This window comes from Papio anubis, chromosome 14 (assembly GCF_008728515.1).
Source record: "Papio anubis isolate 15944 chromosome 14, Panubis1.0, whole genome shotgun sequence".
Lineage (NCBI taxonomy): Eukaryota > Metazoa > Chordata > Mammalia > Primates > Cercopithecidae > Papio > Papio anubis.
Genome location: NC_044989.1, coordinates 63,609,030 through 63,634,695, shown reverse-complemented (window position 1 = coordinate 63,634,695; position 25,666 = coordinate 63,609,030). Strand labels below are relative to the sequence as shown.

At 35.4% G+C, this 25,666-nt stretch overlaps 1 protein-coding gene across 10 annotated transcripts in view; it reads left to right on the top strand.

Annotated features, from left to right (window-relative positions):
• Nucleotides 1–25,666, top strand: part of WDPCP (WD repeat containing planar cell polarity effector) — a 479,815-nt gene that overhangs the window by 342,206 nt on the left and 111,943 nt on the right. Inside the window, exon 15 of one of the 10 annotated variants that reach the window (XR_002516673.2) lies at nt 18,011–18,093. The exons of the other annotated variants lie outside the window; for them this stretch is intronic. The gene's annotated coding sequence lies outside the window, so the exon portion shown is untranslated. The remainder of the gene's footprint in view (nt 1–18,010; nt 18,094–25,666) is intronic. 10 annotated transcript variants of the gene reach the window in all.

Genomic DNA, 25,666 nt, shown 5'->3' with positions numbered 1-25,666 from the left:
TGCTGTGCAGAAGCTCTTTGGTTTAATTAGGCCGCACTTGTCAATTTTTGTTATTGCTGCATTTATTTTTGAGGACTTAATCATAAATTTTTTATCAAGGCCAATGTCCAGAAGGACATTTCCTAGGTTTTCTTCTAGGATTCTTATATAGTATGAGGTCATACATTTAATTATCTAATCAATCTTAAGTTAATTTTTGTATATGGTGAAAGGTAGGGATCTAATTTCATTCTTCCACATATGGCTAGCAAGCTATTCCAGCACCATTTATTGGATAGGGAATCCTTTCCCAGTTTCTTTTCTTGACTGTCAAAGATCAGATGCCTGTAGGTGTGTGGCTTTATTTCAGTGTCCTCTATTTTGTTACATTGGTCTCTGCATCTGTTTCTGTACTAGTACCATGTTGTTTTGGTTACTGAAGACTTGTAGTATAGTTTGAAGTTAAGTAATGGTGATCCCTCGAGCTTTGTTCTTTATGCTTAGGATTGCTTTGGTTATCTGGGCTCTTTTTTGGTTCCATATGAATTTTAGAATGGTTTTTGTTGTATTTCTATGAAAAATGACCTTGGTAGTTTGATATATACAGAGTTGAGTCCATAGATTGCTTTGGGCAGTATGGACATTTTAATGATATTGATTCTTCCAGTCCATGCACATGGAAGTTTTTCCATTTGTTTGTGTCATATGTGATTTCTTTCAGCAGTATTTTGTAGTTCATTCACTTCCTTGGTTAGATATATTCCTACGTATTTTATTTTGTGTATGGATATTGTAAGTGGGATTATGTTCTTGACTTGGCTCTCAGCTTGAATGTTATTGTTATATAGAAATGGCACTGATTTTTCTATGTTGATTTTGTATCCAAAACCTTACAGAGGTTTATCAGGTCTAGGAGTCTTCTGGTGAAGTCTTTAGGGTTTTCTATTTACAGAATCATATCATTAGCAAAGAGAGATAATTTGATTTCCTCTTTTCCTATTTGGATGCCGTTCATTTCTTTCTCTTCTCCTGATTTCTCTGGCTAGGACTTCCAGTACTTCTTTGAATGGGAATGATGAGTGTGGGCATCTTTGTCTTGTTCCTGTTCTTAAGGGGAATGCTTCCAGCTTTTGCCCATTCAGTATGATGTTGGCTATGGGTTTGTCATAGATGACTCTTACTTTGAGCTCTGTTCCTTCTATGCCTAGTTTGTTGAGGGTTTTTTATCAAGAAGGATATTGGATTTTATCAAAGGCTTTTTCCATGTTTATTGAGATGATCATATGGTTTTTGTTTTTATTTCTGTTTATGTAGTGAATCATGCTTATTGATCTGCATATGTTGAACCAACCTTGCATCCCAGGAATAAAACTGCTTGCTCATGGTGAATTAACTTTTTGATTTGCTGCTGGATTTGATGTGTTGGAATTTTGTTGAGGATTTTTGCATATATGTTCATCAGGCTTATTGGCCTGTGGTTTTCTATTTTCATTGTGTTTTTGCCAGGTTTTGGTATCAGGGTGGTTCTGGCTTCACAGAATGAGTTATGAAAGGAGTTCCCACCTGCCTGATTTTTTGAATAGTTTCAGTAGGATACAAGTTCTTCTTTGTACATCTACTATAATTCAGCTGCAAATCCATCTGGTCCGGGGCTTTTTTTAAATTGGTAGACTTTTTGGCCAGGCATGGTGGCTCACGCCTGTAATCCCAGCACTTTGGGAGGCCGAGGCGGGTGGATCACGAGGTCAGGAGATTGAGACCATCCTGGCTAACACGGTGAAACCCCATCTCTACTAAAAATACAAACAATTAGCCAGGCATGATGGTGAGCACCTGTAGTCCCAGCTACTTGGGAGGCTGAGGCAGGAGAATGGCGTGAACCCAGGAGGTGGAGCTGGCAGTGAGCCGAGATCATGCCCCTGCACTCCAGCCTCGACGACAGAGTGAGACTCTGTATCAAAAAAAAAAAAAAGGTAGGCTTTTTATTATTGGTTGAATTTCATAACTTAGTGTTTATTGTTCTGTTCAGGGTTTCACTTTCTTTCTGTCTCAGTCTTGGGAGGTTGTGTGTTTCCAGGAATTTATGTATTTCCTCTGCATTTTCTAGTTTGTGTGCATTGAGATGTTTGTATTAGTTTCTGAGGATCTTTTGTATACCTGTGGGATCACTGATAATGTTATCTTTGTCATTTCTGATTGTGCTTATTTAGATCATCCTTTTTTCCTTTGTTATTGAACTAGTGATCTTTCATACCTGTTTATCCTTTTAAAGTATACACGTTTGGTTTTGTTCATTCTTTGTATGGATTTTTGGATCTCAGGTTCATTTAATTCTGCTCTGATATTAGTTACTTCATTTCTTCTGCTATCTTTGGGGTTAGTTTATTCTTGTTTTTCTAGTTCTTCTAGGTGTCATGTTAGATTGTTAATTTGAGATCTTGCTAACTTTTTGTTGTAGGCCTTTAGTTCTATAAACTTTGAAGAGATCTTTTTTGTATAGGCAATGAAATGAGGTTACAGTGGAAATGCTCCATATACTGCAAAAAACTTGAGAGCCACTGTTCTATAGCAATTCTAATCAGTTTTCTATGGATATAGTTCCCGGATTGAACTCCCTCATACAATAGTGCCATAAAACACTCAGTAAAATAAAATAAATATGGCTAAATACTTAAAAGATATATTAAGACAAATTGATTTATTTAAAAATTTCTGGGGTACATGAAATATTCTCAGAAATCACAAATTTATTTGTTTATCTGAATATTTCCAAAAATTTTGACCACACAACCCTCATCTTTATCCTTGTTCCAGGCAAGAGCTATAAATTCATTGAACTTGAGATTTTTATAATTCACTTGGGGAAACATAGATTAATTGCACAATTGTAAATCTTTATCCTTGCTAACAGGCTTAGCATGATGGTACTAGCTATTAAAATAGTAATCATCATTCATAGAGGTAAAGAACTCAAACATTTATACTGTTATTATAGTAGTCCCCCTTTATCTGCTAATTTCCTTTCTGTGGTTTGAATTACCTGAAGTCAACCACAGCCCAAAAATATTATACGGAAAATTCCAGAAATAAATAATTCACAATTTTTAAATCGTGCACTGTTGAGTAATGTGATGAAATCTCATACTGTCCTGTTTTGTTTTGTCCAGAATGTGAATCCCTTTGTCCAGTGTACCCCCACTGTATATGCCACCTGCCCATAAGTCATGTAGCAGCCATCTTGGTTATCAGATGGACCATAATGGTGTAGCAGTTCTTGTATTGAAGCAACCTGTATTTTACTTAATAATGACTCCAAAGCACAAGAGTAGTGATGCTGGCAATTCAGATATACCAAAGAGATGCACTTTATGGTGCTCTCAGTGAGTAAAAAGGTGAAAGTTTTCAACTTAATAAGGAAAGATATCATATGCAGAGCTTGCTAAGATCTATGGTACATATGAATCCTCTATCCATGAAATTGTGAAGAAGGAAACAAATTCATGAGTTGTGCTGCTGCACCTCAAACTGCAAAAGTTCCAGCCACAGTGTGTGATAAGTGCTTAGTTACAATGGAAAAGTCATTAAATTTGCATGTGAAAGACACAGAAAGGTGTTCGAATTGACAGCCATCAGATTCGGTAGAATCTGCTATTTCAAGCATCCACTGGGGGTCTTTGAACATATACCCCATGGATAAAGGGAGACTACCATACCTGGAAAATTCCTCTCCCCTCAGCTTCTTCCTTCTTTCACTTCCACACTCTGAGTGACATACAGCAGAATTTCAGAATAGGAAGCTCTTTGTCCTTGTTACCCCACAGTTACATAAATCAGAGGTAAAGACATGTGCAGCTGGTAATGTCTCAGACTTTCTTGACAAAACTGGAGAGAGCATTTTCATGAGGGGTTATATTGCCAAAACTCATGATCACTGTAGAGGCTGGATAAAACATCTTTATTAGGGATTAGCTATGCTACAGGCATTGTCTAAAGAACTTGCTGCAGAACACCTTGGTATGTAGGAGTCAAACATCTGTCATCATGTCAGTTTTGCTTCAAGATGACATCACTGTTGCCATGCAACAGGCTATTTTCTTACAGAAATTAAGGCATTCAAAAGCAGCCATGTATACAGGGGAATTGGGAAAGCCACACACAGGCCCAGTCAACACACATTTCAGAAAAGACCTGAGAAGACCATAAGCTTTTACCTCAGGCCAATTCCTATGCTCAGAGCAAACCTAGCTAATTAGTGGGACTGTCCCAGCACACAGCTAGTCTGCAAAGACTGGGAGAGATGGCTTTTTCAAATGCCCAGTTTCACACACACACACAACCCACAAGGCATACAAAGAAACAGGAAAACATGGCCTATTCAAAGGAGCAAAATTAATTGGTAGAAATTAAACCTGAGAAAGCACAGACATCTTGCTAACTAGGCAAAGTCTTTAAAACAACTGCCTTAAATATGTTCAAAGAGCAAAAGGAAACCATACAAAGAACTAAAGAATATTTTTAAAAAACGTAAGAACAAAATGAAAATATCAAAAAAGAGAAATTATAAAAAGGAACCAAATTCTGAAGCAACTGAAAAGTCCAATAACTGAATTTAAAAATTTACTAGAGAAGTTCAAGGTTTGAGTAGGCAGAAGAAAAAAAATCAGCCAACTTCATGATACAATATTTGAAATTATCAGTTCTAAGGACCCAGAAGAATTAAGAAAAGTGAACTAAACCTACGAGATTTATGGGACATCATCAAATATACCAATATATACATTACAGGAATCCCAGAAGGGGAAGAGAGAAAGGATCAGAAAGATTATGAAGAAATAATGACCAAAACCCTCCTAAATTTGAGGAAATACATGGATCCACAAACCCAAGATGCTCAGTGAACAGAGAAAGGATCAGAAAGACGATTTGAAGAAATAATGACCAAAACCCTCCCAAATTTGAGGAAATACATGGATCCACAAATCTAAGATGCTCAATGAACTTCAAGTAGAATCAACCCAAAGGACACCTTATAATCAAATTGTTGAAAGAAAATCTGCAAGCAGCAAGCGAGAATAAACTCATCATATACAAGGGATTCTCAATAATAGGAGATTCTGACTTTTCAGTAGAAGCTTTGGTGGCCAGAAGGTATAATTAAAGTGCTAGAAGAAAAATAAAGATTAACCAAGAATTGTATGTCCAGGACTGGGCAGTCAAATATAAAAACCAGTATTATTATAATTTTAATTTGTAACTCTACTTATTATCAACCTGAATTAAAACACAAAGGCATAAAAATAATTATAAATATCTTTAGTAGGTACACAATATATAAAGATGTAATTTGTGACATGAATAACAAAGTAGGGGAACAGTGACAATGCTTTATAAGAGTTTTTGTATACGCTTGAGGTTAACTTGGTATCAATTTAAATTAGATTGTTGTAACTTTAGAATGTTACACATAATTCCTATGATAACCACAAAGAAAATAACTGTCGAATATGTACAACAGGAAATGAGAAGGGAATCAAAACATGTCACAACTAAAAACAAAAGAACGCAGCAATGGAGGAAATGAGCAACAAAAAGCCTATATGTGAAAAACAAAACCAACCAAACAAAAAACAGCCCTAAGACATAAGTCCTTCTCTATCAGTAATTAATTACAGGCTAAGTGTTCACTGTCTGAAATGCTTGTAACCAGAAGTGTTTTGGATTTGGGGTTGGTTTGGTGGGTTGTTTTTTTTTTTAATTTTGGAATATTTGCAGGTACATACTGAGATATCTTGAGGATGGTACCCAGGTCTAAACACAAAATTCACTTACGTTTTATATACACCTTACACACATAGCCTGAAGGCAATTTTATGTAATCTTTTTGATATTTTTGTGCATGCAACAAAGCTGTCTACCTTGAACCATTAGAATGCAAAGGTGTCACTGTCTCAGCCACCCATGTGGACAAGCTGTGATTGTTTGGTATCACTGTCATTCCTGACTGAATTTGTATGCTACCAATAAGCAGTCATTTTCTTACACATTCATTCGTAAGTACTTAAGAGTACACATATGACATACCATTACTACAGTAAAACAATGTGTTCAGGATAACTAAGTAGTACAGTAGCATCATCAGGATACCTGTTATCAGCGGTTACACAACAGCAACAACAAACAATGGCAAGATTTCCGCCTCTACTTACAATGCTGTGTTTTGAGTAAAAGATTACTGCATAGGGCATTTTATTTTTCTGGGTAAGAAAAACATCAGCAGCAGTTAAAGAGTCTGGAAGTGGGTCCTCTAGGGATAAGAAGGAATCCTGTTCGATGGCATTTTAAAGTGTTTCCTTTAGAGTTATCTGCCTTATAACAAAGGTTTTTGTCTTACAAATTTCTTTTTGGTTTTATAAACTGACATGATTTCTTGTTCATGCTGCTCTAGTCTTTCAATAAATCCATCACACATTTTCACAATGTCACTTCCAGGCACTTTTTCTGCAGTGTTAATGGTTTCATCATCACTATTATCATAATCACCTTGATTCAGAACTGTTTTGGCTATTTCACCATTGGTCAATGAATGAACAACTGGAGGTTCATTACTGATGTTAAAAACCTCTTCAATATCCACCTCTTCCAGCTTACTGATAGACTCTGAAGGTATATTTGTTGCATATGTAAGGATGTCAGACATTTTTCTCTCACTTCATATACAGAATCCTTCAAAGTCATCACCTTGTTTGTCATCATCAGTGAACATAATCACAGGCCAGAGATTGTGCCAGTCATGCACAACTGTGTCTTCAGTCATGTGTTCAAAGTGTTGGCAAAAGCATATGTGGCATCGTTCATGCTAAACATCCTTTTAAAACCTTGTGCACCCATGCCTCAGCTCACTGCTGATAGGATACTCTTTAAGAAAGTGTTTTTATATTTACTCTTCACTGATCTAAGGATACCCACCCTGGTCACATGGCTAAATTAATGAAGTCACACTTGGGGGAAGATACATGGCATACACATTTTTTAATGAGAATTTCAGCTGGAAGATGAGCAGAAGTTATTAAGGAATAACAAAATCTTGCAGTCATCACCCAGGCCAGCTTCCCTGCAGTGAGCACAAGCCACTGGTATAAAATGTTTGAGAAACCAACCAGGAAAGATGTCCCTGGTGATCTGTGCCTTTTTGTTAGCATAATAATGGACTGGTGAGAAATTCACTCCTGGAAAACGGCAAGGATGCAAACTTTTGCCTATCATAGCAAGTTCATAATTATGCAGGCGTGCTGTATTAACATATCTCAGCAGAGTTCTTCTGTCATTAGCATCCTTAATTCATATAGGGGCTGTCTCATCTGGGGCAGTAACATCAAAAACAGTGGTGTTTCATCAATATTATAGACTTGTTCTGGTGTCAGATTTTTATTTCTGATGACCTTAGTGAACTCGTCCATGAATTTGTCCACTGCTTTATAATCAGAAGATGCTTTATCACCACACATTTTTAAAACAACTAAGAGAGTAGAATTGTAATGTTTCTAACATGAAAAATAGTAAGTGCTAAGGTGATGGATACCCCAGTTATCCTGATTTATTACACATTTCATCCCTATATCGAACATCACATATACCCATAAATATATAAAACTATTATGTGTCCATAATGAAAAGTAATAATAAAAATTTAATGCCATATCTTTTCTTAAATTTCTGCAACCAGCTTATTGAATATCCACAGTTCCCTTCAATTTTTAGTTCATCATGATCTTTGTTTGTTTCATGATCAGTATACCATTAAGTGGCATGTGTTCACTGCAATACTGATGGATCCACTCAATGCATGATCAAAATCTTCATTTTTAGCTCTATGGCATGCATTGTTTTTCTATTTTTCATTAACTTAATCACTTTTAGCATAAAACAATAGTTTTTCCTCCTGTTTATACAAGTCATTTATGGTGGTCATTCCAACACCCTTCTGCTCTCTAAGATGTTTTATACTTACACCACTGTCCTGTTTCTCAAAAAGGTCGACTTTCTGTGCAATAAATATAAATGCTGCTGCTTTTTCTTATCACTGTTACCCATACAATTATTTAATATAGACTGTTTGGACATTTCACGAATATCTTTACAAAGAGCAGAGAATATGCAAAACAACACAGTAATACACATAGGTCTTGGCCTCATGCAGGGCATCATGGGGAACCTGACATTGGCACACCTGGCTTGCACTTGTGCCATTTTATTAACCTTTGTGGGTGTGCTTGTGTGAGGGCATCTAACTGTGTCTGGAAAATATATGACAGCTGAGGGGGTGGGGGAAGGTCTTTCTTCCTTGGGAACATTTAATAAACTGTGTGCACATGCATTTTTATTGCCACTTATCACAGGCGGTCAGATGTAGAATTTCCACTTATGCCATCAATATAGGCACTCAAAAAATTTCAGATTTTGGAGCATTTCAGATTTTGGATTTTTGGATTGAGGATGCTCCACCTATGCTTTAAATGTAATGGATTAAACTCTCCAGTCAACTTCACACTGATAGAAGTTGCAGATAGGACTTGGCCTGTGAGTTATGTGAATAAGGATAACTGACAGACACCCATCTCAAAATAAATGAAAATGGGAATACGTCACTGCAATCATGGGATACATATTAGCAGCAAAGAGTGGAAATGTGGCTGCATCTCAGAAATAGCTGGACTTATTAAAAATTACATATTTGATTTTGGAATTTGTTATTGGTCTGTTTAGGGTTTTAATTTCTTCCTGGCTCAGTAGTGGGAGGTTGTGTGTTTACAGGAATTTATCCATTTCCTCTAGATTTTCCAGTTTGTGTGCATAGAGGTGTTCATCATAATCTCTAAGGATATTTTATATTTTTATGGGATCAGTTGTAATGTCATGTTTGTTATTTCAGATTGTGATTATTTGGATCTCTTTTTTTCATTGTTAATCTAGCTAAGCTAGCAGTCTACTAATACTGTTTATCCTTTCAAAGAACCAACTTTTGGTTTCATTGATCTTTTGTATGGATTTTTGCTTCTCAATTTTGTTCAGTTTTGCTCTGATATTATTTCTTTTCTTCTGCTGTCTTTGGGGTTGTTTTGTTTTTTCTGTTCCTTTATGTGTGATGTTAGATTGTTAATTTGAACTTTTTCTAACTTCTTGATGTAGGTGTTTAACTATAAACTTTCCTCTTAATACTGTTTTTACTGCACCCAGAGATTTCAGTAAGTTGTGTCTCTGTTTTCATTAATTTCAAGAAATTATTTGATTTCTGCCTTAATGCCCAAAGTAATTCAAGAGTAAGTTTTTAAATTTCCATGTAATTGTGTGGTTTTGAGAGACCTTTGATATTGATTTGTATTTTTATTGCACTGTGGTCTAAGAGTGTTGTTTGGTATGATTTTAGTTTTTTTTTTTTCATTTATTGAGACTTGCTTTATGGCCAAGCATGTGGTCAATCCTAGAGTATGTTCTGTGTGCAGATGAGAAGAATGTATATTCTTCAGTTGTTGCATGGAGCATTCTGTAGATGTTTATTAGGTCTAATTGGCCAAGTGTCGAGTTGAAGTCTAGAAGTTCTCTGTTACTTTTCTGCCTTGATGACCTGTCTAATGCTGTCAGTGTGCTGTTGATGTCCCCCATTATTATTGTATGGCTGTCTTAGTCTTTTCATAGGTCTAGAAGTACTCGTTTTATGAATTTGGGAGCTCCAATGTTGAGTGTATATACATTTAGGATACTTAAGTCTTCCTGATAAATTTAACACTTTATCATTATGTGATACCCTTCTTTGTCCTTTTTGATGCTTGCTGGTTTAAAGTCTGTTTTCTCTGATCTAAGAATAGCAACTCCTGCTCTTTTGTTTTCTGCTTTCATGAAAGAGCTTCAGCACAGCAATAGAAACTATCAATGAAGTAAACAGGCAGTCTACGAAATGGGAGAAGATGTTCACAAACTATACATACAACAAAGGCCTAATATCCAGAATCTATAAGAAAATTAAATAAATCACAAGAAAAAAATAACCCAATAAAAAGTGGGCAAAGGACATGAACTATGCAAAAGAAGACATACAAGTCCCCAAGAAACATGAAAAAACTGCTAATCATCACTAATCATCAGAGAGATGCAAATCAAAACCACAATGAAATACTCTCTCACACCAGCCATTTGTGTGAGGAAAGTAATAGAGATGGCCATTCAATAAAGTTTTCTCTTAAATAAGACTGTATTTTTATATTGTGTCACTTCTAGCATAAGCCTGAGAAGTCAGATTGACATCTGTCTATAGTACAATACAGTTATGAAGTGAAATAGTCTAAGCTACTGTAAAACAAGAGACCATGAAACCCAGTAACTTCAGGAAGAGAATTTTCTTACTTTCTTGTATAACAATCCTGGGACATGTTCCAGGACTGGTAAGGCATGCTAGTATTAGAGTACCAGGCCTTATCTATTGTGTTACTTTGTCATCTCTAGGGTAAAGCCTAGTTCTACATCACTGAAGATTTGCATCCCAGTCTACGAAAGGAGGAAAAAGGAGGCAGGCATAGTCCTATCTTGTTCAGGCTACAAGCTAGGAGTTGTTACATATCACTTCTGGACATATCTGTGGTTGATATCCCATATATTCCCATTGGACAGAACCTGTTCATAAGGATACACTAACCGTAAGAAAGTCTGGAAAGCATTTTTAGTGGGGTGATTATGCACCCAGCAAAACACCAGTTACTATAAAAGGAAAAGTCATTTGGGGACAGCTAGCAGTTCATCTGTTACACTGAGATTTGAAGAATAGCATTTATTTATTGTTTAGAGACAATGTCTCACTCTGTTGCCATGGCTAGAGTGCAGTGGTGCAATCATAGCTCACTGCAGCCTCAAACTTCTGGGTACAAATAATCCTCTTGCCTCAGCTTCCTGTGTAGCTGGGACTATAGGAATGTAACACTATGCCTGGTTAACTTCTTATTTGAAGAATATTATTTAGAAAAAGGAAAACATGGAGAAACAACTTATTTTATATAATCCTCATATGCAGAGAAATGAAAATATAAAATAAATCCTATTCAAAGACATCCCAGCTGTACTTAATGTGGCTGTCTACAAATTTGCATATTATGAAATCCTTCCAAATGCATTATATTTCCAAATACATTTATCATATATGATCTTGCAGATACTATGCTATAAAAAAGCTGTAGCATTATAAGTTGCCATCTCCTTTTAAAATGTATTTAAAAATTCTGATATAAAAGCTTATTCATGCTTAAATGGGTAACTTTAGAGAATGTAATATAGAGAATGTAAAATAAAGATCACTCATATTATTACCTGGGGATAATTGATAAAAAGAGTTATTTTAGTGTATTTAATTCCCTTTTTTCTATGCATATATTTAACAAAATTGGAATCATTATTTATCTTCCTTTTTGTTACCAGAGATATGTCATCACCACATTACCATGTCATTTAAAAAATCATTCAAAAGCTTGGTTTTTTATGTTATCTTCTTCCTAAAATGGCATTAAAGTCATGAGCCTAGGTGCAGTGACTCACGCATGTCATCCCAGCACTTGCAGAGGCAGAGGCTGGAGGATTGAATTGCTTGAGCCCAGAAGTTTGAGACCACCATGGACATCACAGTGAGACCCCGTGTCTACAAAAAAATTAAAAATTTAGCTGGGCATGATGGCAAACATGTAATCTAGCTACTTTAGCAGCTGAGGTGAGAACGTCATTTGAGCCCAGGAGTTTGAGGTCACAGGGAGTTATGATCAGGCCACTATACACTAGCCTCGACCACAGAGCAAGACTGCCTCTAAAAATATTTTAAAAATTAAAAATCATGGTAATATTGTAAACATATATAAAAATTCTATCCAAGAGGTGATACATGGATGAAGGTAAAGATTTGCTCTTATACTTTAAATATCTTATTATAAATACAAAATTCTTCTAAAATGAAGCACAAAAGTAGTTTTTAATTCTATAACCAACTGAAACTGTGGCCAACTGCTTAACTTCCTATACACTGTGCATTACAGGGTGCATTATATTATTTGTTTGACTTAGGTATATTCCTGACAATCTACTTTTGGCTTCACTTCACCCTTCCTCCTTTATTATGTAATGATGTCAGTTTTGATCTAAACCTTTCTACCTATAGGCATCTTTCCCTAAAGACATCATAAATATTTCATAATTATGAGCACATCAAAGACTAACTCTTGCTTGGCTGCAGAGGTCTATACAAGACTGTATTACTTGTATATCTTAAGAGATGTACAGTTTTGAGTAAACTTAAGTATGCTATGATTATCAAACCTTTGTTCCTTTCTTTGTGGTGACATAATGTTGTCAATCACAGAATGTGACATATGGTAATTAAGAATTGGTGTTATTGAATAAGTATGGATTTTCTCTAAATTAGTTATTTTCAGATGGAAACTTTCCATAATTTAAATGTTATTTAACATATTTTTGAATTCTGAAATACTACATTACTATATTCCAAAACAAGCTGTCAACTCTTCAGAACTTACCTAGTCATAAATTGACAGTTACTAAGCAAAAGGTAGTGGTCTTTCCCTGTGGAGAAAGGTACAAATGTTAAATTGTTATGCTTTAGCCCTTCCATTTTTCTTTCTGAGACAGGAGTTGAATGTCTCAAACCTCTTTCTCTGCTTTACTTATTAGACTAGCAAATTATGCCAATCTGGGGCACAATAACCCATATTCACATTTTCTATAGGAAAATAATGAAAGAATTTTGCTCAAGGATTGGTATATAACATTAAGGGTAACTAATGAAACTATGTAGTTAAAGAATAAACACAATACATGCCCAATGTAGCTAGTGTAGAGTATAACAAAAATATCTTATATCAATAATCCCAAATGTGGATGGACAAGCAGATTTATGCAGTTATATTGTACAAACTAAGAATACTAAGGATGGGTGAGTCATGGTGGTTCATGCCTGTAATCCCAAAAACTCAAGAGGCCAAGGTGGGAGGATAGCTTGAGGCCAGGAGTTTGAGACCAGCTTGGGCAATATATCAAGACCTCAACTCTACCAAAAATTTTAAAGCTAGCTCGGGGTGGTGGCGCACATCTGCAGCCCTAGCTACTTGAGAGGCTGAGGTAGGAGGATCAGTTGGACCAAGAGTTTGAGGTTACAGTGAGTTGTGATCATGCCACTGTACTCCAGCCTGGGCAACAGAGTGAGACCCTGTCTCTAAAAAACAAAGAATACTAACAGTGATAGGAAAGCTGAGGTCTAGTCTTGGCTAAACTAGTAAAGACTAGCCAAATAACACTTAAACAGTCCCCTTTTGGGGTCTCAATTTGCTCTATTATAAAATAAAGATATAGAAGAGTCTGTCTTTTCCAGCAGTAAGATTTTATGCGTGTGATTAGATATGACAAAATAGAATCCAAACTCAGGCACTATAAAATTCTAGCCAACATATAACTCTGTGAAAAAATCATTTATTCATATACATTTAATAGTACAAACAAACCCATACTAAAATAATAAGTTTGAATATTCTCTTAGAGGATTTCCTTAGAGGGGAAATTGCTTTATTCAAAAGATACTTTTAAATTAAATCCTCTTAGATACTGCCTTTAAAAGACGTTATACTAAATTTAAAAGTGTAGCAAAAAGCATAACATTAAGGTGCCCAAGCAGAGGAGCTATTATAGAAACAAGAATTTCTAAATAAACAGAATGATTTAACATATATTAGCTAACAAAACTCATAAAATTATCGAACTTTAGAGCTAAAATTTGGACCTCTTACAGATATTTTACATGTATAAAATTCTCAATATGTCAGAATTTATATCAATTCTGAAGGTAATCTTTCTATGCCCTTATTATGTCCTTAGGAAATCTCTATTCACAAATCTTTGTTATGTAGTTGGCCTACTAAGTTTCTAAGTTACAATCATGTATCTTGTTTTATCAAAATTAAATGTCTTCACCTGTTTTTACCATTTTACAATTTACAAAATGGCTTCATATAACCATAAATCTATATTCTCTAGGGGAATTTGGAAAGAATCAGAGTTTTTATAGTCATTTAGGTTCCAAAGGCTTAAAGAAAATAAAATGCCCTACTTTCCTAGAAATAATAATCCTATAATACTTTTTGCTATAGGGCAGAATTTAATTTAAAGCTGATCTATTTCAGCTCCCACATACATACACATATACACACACATCCTTCAAGAATATAGATGTCAGCAACTCAAAGTATTCCAGTGGTGCACTGAGGCTGGACTCTACGGCCTCATGAGTGCCAATTATGTGCATCTCTTCCCAACTGCATGTTCAGTGACCATGCTGGTAGCTCGAAATTAACCCTGGTAGGAATATTTATGTCATGGAAATTGGCAGACTCTACAAATTGGTTGGTTTTTGGTTTGGGTTCTGGTTTGGTTTGTGGAGAGCTAGTTGTTAATCATTTAATAGTGCGTAACTGAAGTAATGCCAGGTCATAGTTCCTGAAGGCCATGTCTTCACCTATAACAGAAAAGACCTATTACTCCCCTATTCTACAAATACAAGAACTGAAATTTTCTACTTTCGCATATACTTTTCCAACTTCCTAGGTTTGAACTAGAAGGATAAAAAGGGGAGTAAGGTCTATATCATATATGATTTGTCGTGTGTCTTTAAACTTATGTAGTAATGATGTCCAATAGAAGTATAATGCAAGCCACAGACAGAATTTTAAATTATCTGCTACATCTTAGGGTACATCTCAGGGTACATCTCAAATAAGATGTTAAATTTTCATTGGAAATACATTATCTATATTCAAATTTTATAAAATTTACAGTTGAAGTAGTTTGTTACCCAAGTTGTTGTACACATTATTTAAAATGTCATAATTACTGAATGGAATATCAATTTTTAAATTTAATTGAAATTAAATAAAATCTTAAAATGTAGTTCCCCAGTCACATGAGCCATGTTTCAAGATTCAGTAGTCACATGCAGTAGTGTCTACCATATTGGAAACTGCAGCTTTACAACATCAATAATTCAGGAATTTCCCAGAAGCTTAGGCCTTTTTCTGTGCTAACTTAAATTGTAGAATCAAAAATGAATTATTTCACTTTTCAATGCCGTAATTACCTGAGACAAAAATAACCTTTGAAGAATGAGGTGCTAATAGTTATTAATAGCTGTTTAACAAAAGAAATTTGTATTATTGCTATAATCATGAAAAGATTCACGTGATATACCACCTGCCATTTTGGGCATGTCATCTTATTTAACAACTCATGAAGCTGTAGCTGCATTTTTGTTTTTTTTTTTTTTTTTTAGAAAATATTTAATTTTTATTTGAGATTAGGGGAATGCATGTGCAGGTTTGTTACAAGGGTATATTGCCTAATGCTGGCGTTTCAGCTTCTATTGACCCTATCACCCAGATAGTGAATATAGTACCTAACAAGTTTCTCAGCCCTTGCCCCTTTCTTTCCCTCTCTCCTTTTGGAGCCACCAGTGTGTGTTGTTCCCATATTTACATCTGTATGTACCCAGGGTTTAGCTGCTCCTACTTTATAAGAGAATATAGGATATTTCATTTTCTGTTTCTGCATTATTTCACTTATAATGCCTCCACGGCTGCATCCATGTTGCTGCACAGGACATGATTTTTTATGGCTACATAGTATTCCATGGTGTATATGTACCACATTTTCATTATCCAGTTCACCACTGATGAGCACTAAGGTTGTTTCCCTATTGTGAGTGGTGCTACAACAAGCGTACAAGTCCAGGTATCTTTGGTAGCACAATTTTCCTTTGGGTATAAATGCAGTAGTGGGATTTACTGGATGTAATTGTAGTTCAACTCAGTTTTTTTTTCTTTTTTTTTTTTTTTTTTTAGAAATCTCCAAACTGCTTTCTACTGGGGCTGAACTAATTTTTACATTCCCACTGTATAAGCATTCCCTTTTCTCTGTAGCCTTGCCAACATCTGTTGTTTTTAAATTTTTTAACAAAAGTCAATCTGATTGGTATGAGATGGTATCTCATTGTGGTTTTGATTTGCATTCCTCTGATGATTAATGATACTGAGCGTTTTTTTTAACGTTTGGCCACTTGTATGTCTTCTTTTGAGAAGTGTCTTTTCATGTCCTTTACCCACATTTTAATGTTTTTTTTTTTTTAATGATTTAAGTTCCTTCTAGATTCCGGATATTAGTCCTTTGTTGGAGGTATGTAGTTTGCAAATATTTTCTACCATTCTGTAGATTATCTGTTTATTCTGTTGACAGTTTCTTTTGCTGTGCAGAAGCTCTTTAAGCAGGTCCCAATTTTCCATTTTTGTTATTGTTGCAATTGCTTTTGAGGATGTCTATCAAGTAATAAACTCTTTGACTATATCGATTTCCACAAGAGCATTTCTTAGGTTTTATTCTAGGATTTTTATATTTTGGGGTTTAACATTTAAGTCTTACCCATCTTGACTTAATTTCTGTATATGTTGAGAGGTAGGGGTCCAGCTTCATTCTTCTGCATATGGCTAGCCTATTTTCTCAGCATCATTTATTGTATAGGAAGTCCTTTCCCCATTGCTTATTTTTGTTGAATTTGTTGAAGATCAGTTGGTTCTAGGGATACAGCTTTATTTCAGCATTCTCTATTCTGTTCCACTCTTTTCTGTATGTCTGTACCAGTACCATGCTGTTTTGGTTACTGCAGTCTTGTTATATAGTTTGAAGTCAGATAGTCTGATGCCTCCAGCTTTATTCTTTTTGCTTAGGATTGCTATGGCTATTCAGGCTCTTTTTAAAATTCTATATGAATTTTAGTTAAGTTTTTTCTAATTCTGTGAAAAATGACCTTGGTAAATGGCTAAGTATAGCATTTAATCTGTAGATTGCTTTGGGCAGTATGGACATTTTAATGATATTAATAATTCTTCCAATCCATGCACATGGAAGTTTTTCCATTTGTTTGTGTCATCTATGATTTCTTTCAGCAGTGTTTTATAGTTCTTGTGGAGATCTTACACTTTCTTGGTTAGGTGTATTCTTATGTATTTTATTTTGTGTGTGGCTACTGTAAGTAGGATTATGTTCTTGACTTGGCTCTCAGCTTGAACGTTATTGGTATATAGAAATGGCACTGATTTTTCTATGTTGATTTTGTATCCAAAACCTTACAGAAGTCATTTATCAGGTCTAGGAGTCTCCTGGTGAAATATTTAGGGTTTCCTATGTACAGAATCATATCATCAGCAAAGAGAGATAATTTGACTTCCTCTTTTCCTATTTGGATGCCTTTCATTTCTTTCTCTTCTCTTGATTTCTCTGGCTAGAACTTCCAATACTTTTTTGAATAGGAGTGTGGGCATCTTTGTGTTGTTCCTGTTCTTAAGGGGAATGCTTCCAGGCTTTTGCCCATGCAGTACGATGTTGGCTGTGGGTTTGTCATAAATGGCTCTTATTATTTTGAGGTTTGTTCTTTCTATGCCTAGTTTGTTGAGGGTTTTTATCAAGAAGGATGTTGGATTTTATCAAAGGCTTTTTCTATGTCTACTGAAATGATCATATGGGTTTTTTAATTCTGTTTATGTAGTGAATCACATTTATTCAATTGTGTATGTTGAACCAAACTTGCATCCTAGGAATAAAGCCTGCTTGATCATGGTGAATTACCTTTTTAATTTGCTGCTGGATTTGATGTGTTAGAATTTTGTTGCAGAGTTTTGCATATATGTTTATCAGGGATACTGGCCTGTGGTTTTCTATTTTCAATGCACCTTTGCCAGGTTTTGGTATCAGGGTGGTTCTGGCTTCATAGAATGAGTTAAGAAGGAGTTCCCTTCTACTGAATTTCTGGAATAGTTTCAGTAGGATTGGTACAAGTTCTTTGTACATCTGGTTTAATTCACCTGTGAATCCATCTGGGCCAGGGTTTTTGATTGGTAGCCTTTTTATTACTGATTCATTTTCATAACTTCTTGTTTACTTTTCTGTTCAGGATTTCACCTTCTATCTGGCTCAATCTTGGGTGGCTGTGTGCTTCCAGGAGTTGATCTGTTTCCTCTACATTTTCTACTTCGTGTAAGTTGAGGTGTTTGTATTAGTTTCTGAGGATCTTATGTATATCTATGGGATCTGTTGTAATGTCTCCTTTGTCCCTTCTGATTATGCTTATTTGGATCTTCTCTCTTTTTTTCTTTGTTAATGTAGCTAGTGGTCTATTAATCCGGTTTATCCTTTCAAAGAACCAACTTTTCATTTATCCTTTATATTATTTTTGGTGTCAGTTTATTTAGTTCTGCTCTAATTTTAGTTATTTATCTTCTGTTTTCACAGCATTTTGGAGAAGAGCTTAATGATGTTTATGTTAGTGGTAATAAATGCTAAGCATTTATGGAGTGCTTTTCATCTTTGAAGGGCTTTACAAATAGTTATTAATCTGATAACATAATAATATATCATTTATATTATATATATAATATATATATCATTTATATTATATATATAATATATATATATATAAATTGAATTATAGGGCCAAAGAAGGCATTTCGTCTCAACAAAAACCAGTACACTTGTCATACATTCTATATTACAATGTACATAAACTTGTGTTAATACCTTATTCCTGAATAAGACAAAATATTCATATTAAGTTTTCTGATTCTAAGTACCATAATAAACTAATCACAGAGAAAAATTATTCTTCTTTAATGTTTATCACCGGTGTATTGTCTACAAAATTAACAAAAGCTAGCCACAGCTTTCTTGATTATATAGACTTTAAAATGCCATTTTTATGTTATTTATCCTCTCAACTGCCATCCAAATTATTGTATTATCCATTTTATAGGCATTCCAGCTTTCAAAGGGATTACTTGCATCATTTTTTTAAGAGATGAAATCTTGCTCTGTCACCCAGGCTGAAGTGCAGTGGCATGGTCATAGCTCACTGCAGCCTCAAACTCATGGGCTTAAGCAATCATCCTACCTCATTTTCCCAAGTAGCTGGGATTACAGGTGCAAGCCACAGTGCCTAGCTCATTTAATATTGTTACCACAACAACACTAAAAGATAGATGGTAACAGGTGCTGTTATACCCATTTGCTCTTTTTGATGAAACTCAGGCTAAGTGACTTGCTCAAAGTTAACATACTGATTGGTGCAAGAGCCAGAGCCAGAATCTAGGTCTTGTGATTTTAGCCAACCTTATCTAGTATTTACTATATGTTGGAGAATGTGTTGAACACTGTTCATACATTATCTCATTTTATGGTTACAACCACCTCACAACATACCTATTTTACCCATGAGTAAAAATTATGATGCCGAGAGATTGTTACATATAGGTCCTTTTTACCCTAAGCATATGTTCTTAACTTTTATAATACTATGCTGAATCTTTAAATGGAATACTGGGTAGGCTATTTGGGCACAGGAGGAGGTGGCTGCACCTCCTGCAGAGTTAACCTTGGCTGAGCAAGGGGCTCCAGGGCTGGACACCAGATCAACCACAAGTGAGGGCATCATTAATGTCTGTGGCCTGCAAGTTGAGGTATGCAGGCGATCACCGGGTCAACATCTGAGCACTCCTGGACCAGAACCAGTGCATTCCAGAATTCTTGAATTGAGGATTCTAAGACAGGGATTCATAATGCCCTCTGGTTGATGTGCTGGTGGTTGCCAGGAGGCTTGGCTTCACATTCAGAGGAAGGTACCAAAAAACTGATACTTTCCCTAAATTGGCTTTTGTATTTGCTTCGTCGATGTCTGTCATAGTGAACATCTTAAGATATGCTAGAATATTTTGACATTCCTGTAGACAAAGTTTTACTGGTTTGAGAAAATAAAGAATGTGGATCAAGTAGGAATATCATTTGTATTATCGGGAAAATGCTTCCATTAGAACTTTGTAGAGGACTTAATTTTGAGTTGGTCCCACTCTTGAACTGTGTAGACTGTGGATTTATGGTTCCATCTTTTGCTGATATTTTCTGTGTGGCAAATGATGAAGAAGCCAGCTAGCTCTGATTTTTTAATACTATACAGAAAAAAGAAAACAACAAAATTGAATTTTTCCGTATTTTGCAACTAATTTGGGATCCACTGTCACCTGCCCTAAGATATAACAAACCAGTGAAAAAAGATCTGCCTGCAAATGAAGCTGCAATTTAAAAAAGTAGTTGTCCTTGAAGTTTTGTTTTGTTTTGTTTTTGCTGTCGGATTGCTGCAATTGTGGAAATGCAGGAACTTAAAAAGAGTACAAATTCTAGCTCCTTTGGCTTGAACGATAGGCCTATTAGTTTGAGACAAATGCCAGCATGGGGGGCTACTCAGATGAGTTTCCAACTTGGAGTCAGATCAGTTTCCAAATTCAATGCTTTCTTCTCCTCCTTGCTTCCTTCTCCTCCACCACCACACCTCCTCCTCAGTTTTCTTCTCTCCAGCCTCCATATTCCTCCTGTACAACCAGGATCTAATATTTGTAACTCAGATAATCCAGCTACTGAAATGAACAAACAATACGCAAGTGCCAGTAAGACCAATTATAATTATCATTCAAAAAGCCAGAGAAATATAATCCAAACATATTTGATGTTCTAAAGGATATGAAAAAGGTTAAGCTTAATGTAATTAATGGTCACCTGGCAGTAAACTCATTCATAAAAGGAAAAGACAAAATTCATAATAGGACCCCATGTCTTTAATATCTCATGCACTTATGCAGAAATTTGCATTTCAAGATTCTTTTGAAAAAGCAAATACATCTTGAGAGTCTTCCGCATTTTCTAGTCCAATAACATCAAGGTTTGGGCATCACATTTCACAGTAAGGACAGTGATCTCAAGCAAAACTGATAAACACAGTAGCTGCTGGCCAAGGTATCAGCAACGAAATCTGTGTCTACACTTAGAAGGAAAGATTACAAAAATACACCAGCCTGTCTTTCACTACATTTCAAAGGATCTTCTCTTCTGTTAAATGAAGTCAAATAAAGTCTGTATGCTGGAATATGCTAGTGTAGAGTTCTAAAAAGTCTGGACTCTTAAGAATACATTGTCTCGAAGTCCTTGGGCATGCCTATGGCTTGAATGATACTGCCAAGGTTTTCTTCTAGGGTTTTTATGGTTTTAGGTGTAACATTTCGTCTTTAATCCATCTTGAATTAATTTTTGTTTAAGATATAAGTAAGGGATCCAGTTTCAGCTTTCTACATATGGCTAGCCAGTTTTGCCAGCACTATTTATTAAATAGGGAATCCTTGCCCCATTTCTTGTTTTTGTCAGGTTGATCAAAGATCAGATGGCTGTAGATCTGTGGTATTATTTCCGGGGGCTCTATTCTGTTTCATTGGTCTATATCTTTGTGTTGGTACCAGTACTATGCTGTTTTGGTTACTGTAGCCTTGTAGTATAGTTTGGAGTCAGGTAGCATGACACCTCCAGCTTTGTTCTTTCGGCTTAGCATTGTCTTGGCAATGCGGGCTCTTTTTTGGTTCCATATGAACTTAAAAGTAGTTTTTTCCTATTCTGTGAAGAAAGTCATTTGTAGTTTGATGGGGATGGCATTGAATCTATAAATTACCTTGGGCGATATGGCCATTTTCACGATATTGATTCTTCCTATCCATGAGCATGGAATGTTCTTCCATTTGTTTGTGTCCTCTTATTTCCTTGAGCAGTGGTTTGTAGTTCTCCTTGAAGAGGTCCTTCACATCCATTGTAAGCTGGATTCCTACGTATTTTATTCTCTTTGAAGCAATTGTGAATAGGAGTTCACTCATGATTTGGCTCTCTATTAGTCTGTTACTGGTGTATAAGAATGCTTGTGATTTTTGCACATTGATTTTGTATCCTGAGACTTTGCCGAAGTTGCTTATCAGCTGAAGGAGATTTGGGGCTGAGACAGTGGGGTTTTCTAAATATACAGTCATGTCATCTGCAAACAGCGACAATTTGACTTCCTCTTTTCCTAATTGAATACCCTTCATTTCTTTCTCCTGCCTGATTGCCCTGGCAAGAACTTCCAACACTATGTTGAATAGGAGTGGTGGGAGAGGGCATCCCTGTCTTGTGCCAGTTTTCAAGGGGAATGCTTCCAGCTTTTGCTCATTCAGTATGATATTGGCTGTGGATTTGTCATAAATAGCTCTTATTTTGAGATACGTCCCATCAATACCTAGTTTATTGAGAGTTTTTAGCATGAAGGGCTGTTGAATTTTGTCGAAGGCCTTTGCTGCATTTATTGAGATAATTATGTATTTTGTCTTTAGTTCTGTTTATATGATGGATTACGTTTATTGATTTGCATATATTGAACCAGCATTGCATCCCAGGGATGAAGTCAACTTGATGTATAAGCTTTTTGATGTGCTGCTGGATTCAGTTTGCCAGTATTTTATTGAGGATTAAAACACCAAAAGCAATGGCAACAAAAGCCAAAATTGACAAATGGGATCTAATTAAACTAAAGTTTCTGCAGAGCAAAATAAACTACCATCAGAGTGAACAGGCAACCTACAGAATGGGAGAATATTTTTGCAATCTATCCATCTGACAAAGGGCTAATATCCAAAATCTACGAAGAACTCAAACAAATTTACAAGAAAAAATCAAACAACCCCATCAAAAAGTGGGCAGAGGATATGAACAGACACTTCTCAAAAGAAGACATTTATGCAGCCAACAGACACATGAAAAAATCCTCATCACTGGCCATCATAGAAATGCAAATCAAAACCACAATGAGATGCCATCTCACACCAGTTAGAATGGCGATGATTAAAATGTCAGGAAACAAGAGGTGCTGGAGAGGATGTGGAGAAATGGGAACACTTTTACACTGTTGGTGGTACTGTAAACTAGTGCAACCATTGTGGAAGACAGTGTGGCGATTCCTCAAGGATGTAGAACTAGAAATACCATTTGACCCAGCAATCCCATTACTGGGCACATACCCCAAGGATTATAAATCATGCTGCTATAAAGACATATAAACATGTATGTTTATTGCGGCACTATTCACAATAGTAAAGACTTGGAACCAACCCAAATGTTCATCAATGACAGACTGGATTAAGAAAAGATTAAGAGCATATATACTCTAAGGAATACTATGCAACCATGAAAAACGATGAGTTCATGTCCTTTGTAGGAACATGGATGCAGCTGGAAACCATCATTCTGAGCAAACTATCGCAAGGACAGAAAACCAAACACCACATGTTCTCACTCATAGGTGGGAATTGAACAATGAGAATACTTGGACACAGGGTGCGGAACATCACGCACTGGGGCCTTTCGTGGGGTGGGGGGAGGGAGGAGGGATAGCATTAGGAGATATACCTAATGTAAATGACGAGTTAACGGGTGCAATACACCAACATGGCACATGTATACATATGTAACAAACCTGCACGCTGTGCACATGTACCCTAGAACTTAAAGTATAATTTAAAAAATAAAACCAAACAAAAAGAATACCTTGTCTCTGGTTTTGGAAGATCCAGCAACATTTTACTGATGATAGGTTTATGGATTTTTTTCATGTATTAATATTACTGAAAGTTGATATACACTTCAAATAGTTTTCCTAAGCAATTGTGACTTGCTAATTTAAGAGCTTTTGAATCTTTTAAAAATTGGCAGTGATCTCGTGTACATGACCTCCAGCAACTTGGGAGATTTTCAGAAGATAAAAGTAAACTTTTTTCATTAAGAAAGTCAGAGTTTGAGTCGTATATGTCGAGCCTTCTAAAATTTCTTCCTGAGATGATAAATTCTTAGCAACTGATTTTGACTATTAAATGCTTCAACTAGTAATATTTAAAGACTCTTCTCAACAAATATTGCTATACTTGGTAGTAAATATGTATGCCTGTCATTTTTCTTTCCTTTGTTCCCTGTTACATTTATACTCTGTTCCTTTGTTAAACAGAGTGCAAAATAAATGTACCTTTTGAACTTGAAATAAATAAAAATGGAATATTATCAAGGTTGGGGAATAAAGGAACCAGTCTTCATTAAAAATAACTACTATGTATTCGCACATGCTATTTGTAAGCCATAATGCTAAGCTCTGTAATTACTATCCTATTTCATATTTGCAACTACAGAGTTACATATTACTTTTCCCATTTACAAATAAGGACACAGAGACTCAGCCTGTCAGTGGCAGATTTTGAAACCATCCCTATTTGACTACAAATCTCATACTCTAAATCACTTTGCTGTTCTGCTTTTTAAGTCCACTGCCATTTCCCATATTTTTTACCACCATAATGTTGCATGTTAAAGATTAGTTGTGTGGTTCTTTTTTTAATTTTGGCATAGAAAAGATAGCAAGAAAGGTTTTCTTTGTCGTCTTTGTTTACCATATTATATTAACAATGCTACAAGCAAGTGCTTATGCCACTTACATAGCACAGTGCAGGAAAGTAGTTTTGAGCATTTAATCATACAATCTCTATAACACCTTAGCATGGTATCATACTGACAGGTTATAATACTACTGTGGAACTGGAGGTTTTTACCTTAGAGCTTTTAGCTTGAGCTAAGTAGTTCCTTCATTTATGAAACGGAAACTTCTACAATTCCTCTAGAACTAAAGGAAGTAGTTCATTCAGTAGGTATTTTAAAACTATATTTATAATAAAATATGAGATAGAGGATAAAACATTGCTTGTCATAGCTAAATAATTTATATTAATGGGGACTGACTGTTGATTATGTGCATATAGTGATTCCTTTTCCTTAGAAAAATTTTTTTTCTACATTACCTGAATATCCTTCTGAGAGCCTCACTTTATTTTGCCTTATTAATCAAAAATAAAAGTGTTTGGAGCTATTCTAGGTTACTTAGATGTTCATAATGATGTTTTTCATAACAAATGGTGTGTTAAGTTCCATAAACACTTCCTGGCCAAATTTTCTGTTAATTTTCAATTAGTTCTTTCTTCTTTATTTTCTGGCTAAATTCCACTTGTACTAGATAGTTACCATGTTGTGCATAAGACTGCTTCCAAGAAAGAAGTAAAACAAGTTTGTACATGTACATTCCTATGAAAAGACAAAATGTGAAAGATAAACATAATATTTCTAGTAAAACTCTACCCTTATCTAGAATTAAGTATACTCATAAATATATGTGCTATAGTAATGTAGAGAGATTACTTTTTCATTATTTTGTAAAGTGTATAATTTTTCCATGCTAATAATCTAGATATTTTGGATGCATTCATTTAAGTGGAAGGAATAGCTGGCAAATATTTTCATGTCAGGTGGTATGCATGCTAGGTTTTTATAACCTTTCTTCTGTTTATTCGACGTAAGGTAACTTAATGTGACAGGGTGTGACACATCACAAAGATGACTCAGGTCAGGAATTTCAAGAAATCTTGAAAACCGTATCTTAAAATGATTTAAATAAATAGTATTTTAAGGTTATACAGAATATATAGTATTTTTTTCCTGTCTATCAAATAATTTAGTTCAAATGCTTAGGAAAGTCTTTTACTCAAAAAAAGGAAAATATATGGCAGTTGAGGTAAGGCAGGAATCCCTAGGTTTCTCTGGGTTAGAGTCTCTTCCAGCAGACACAGGTATTTAGTTAGAGTTTACACATTCCATTGTTGACCAAACCATTCTAGTAATA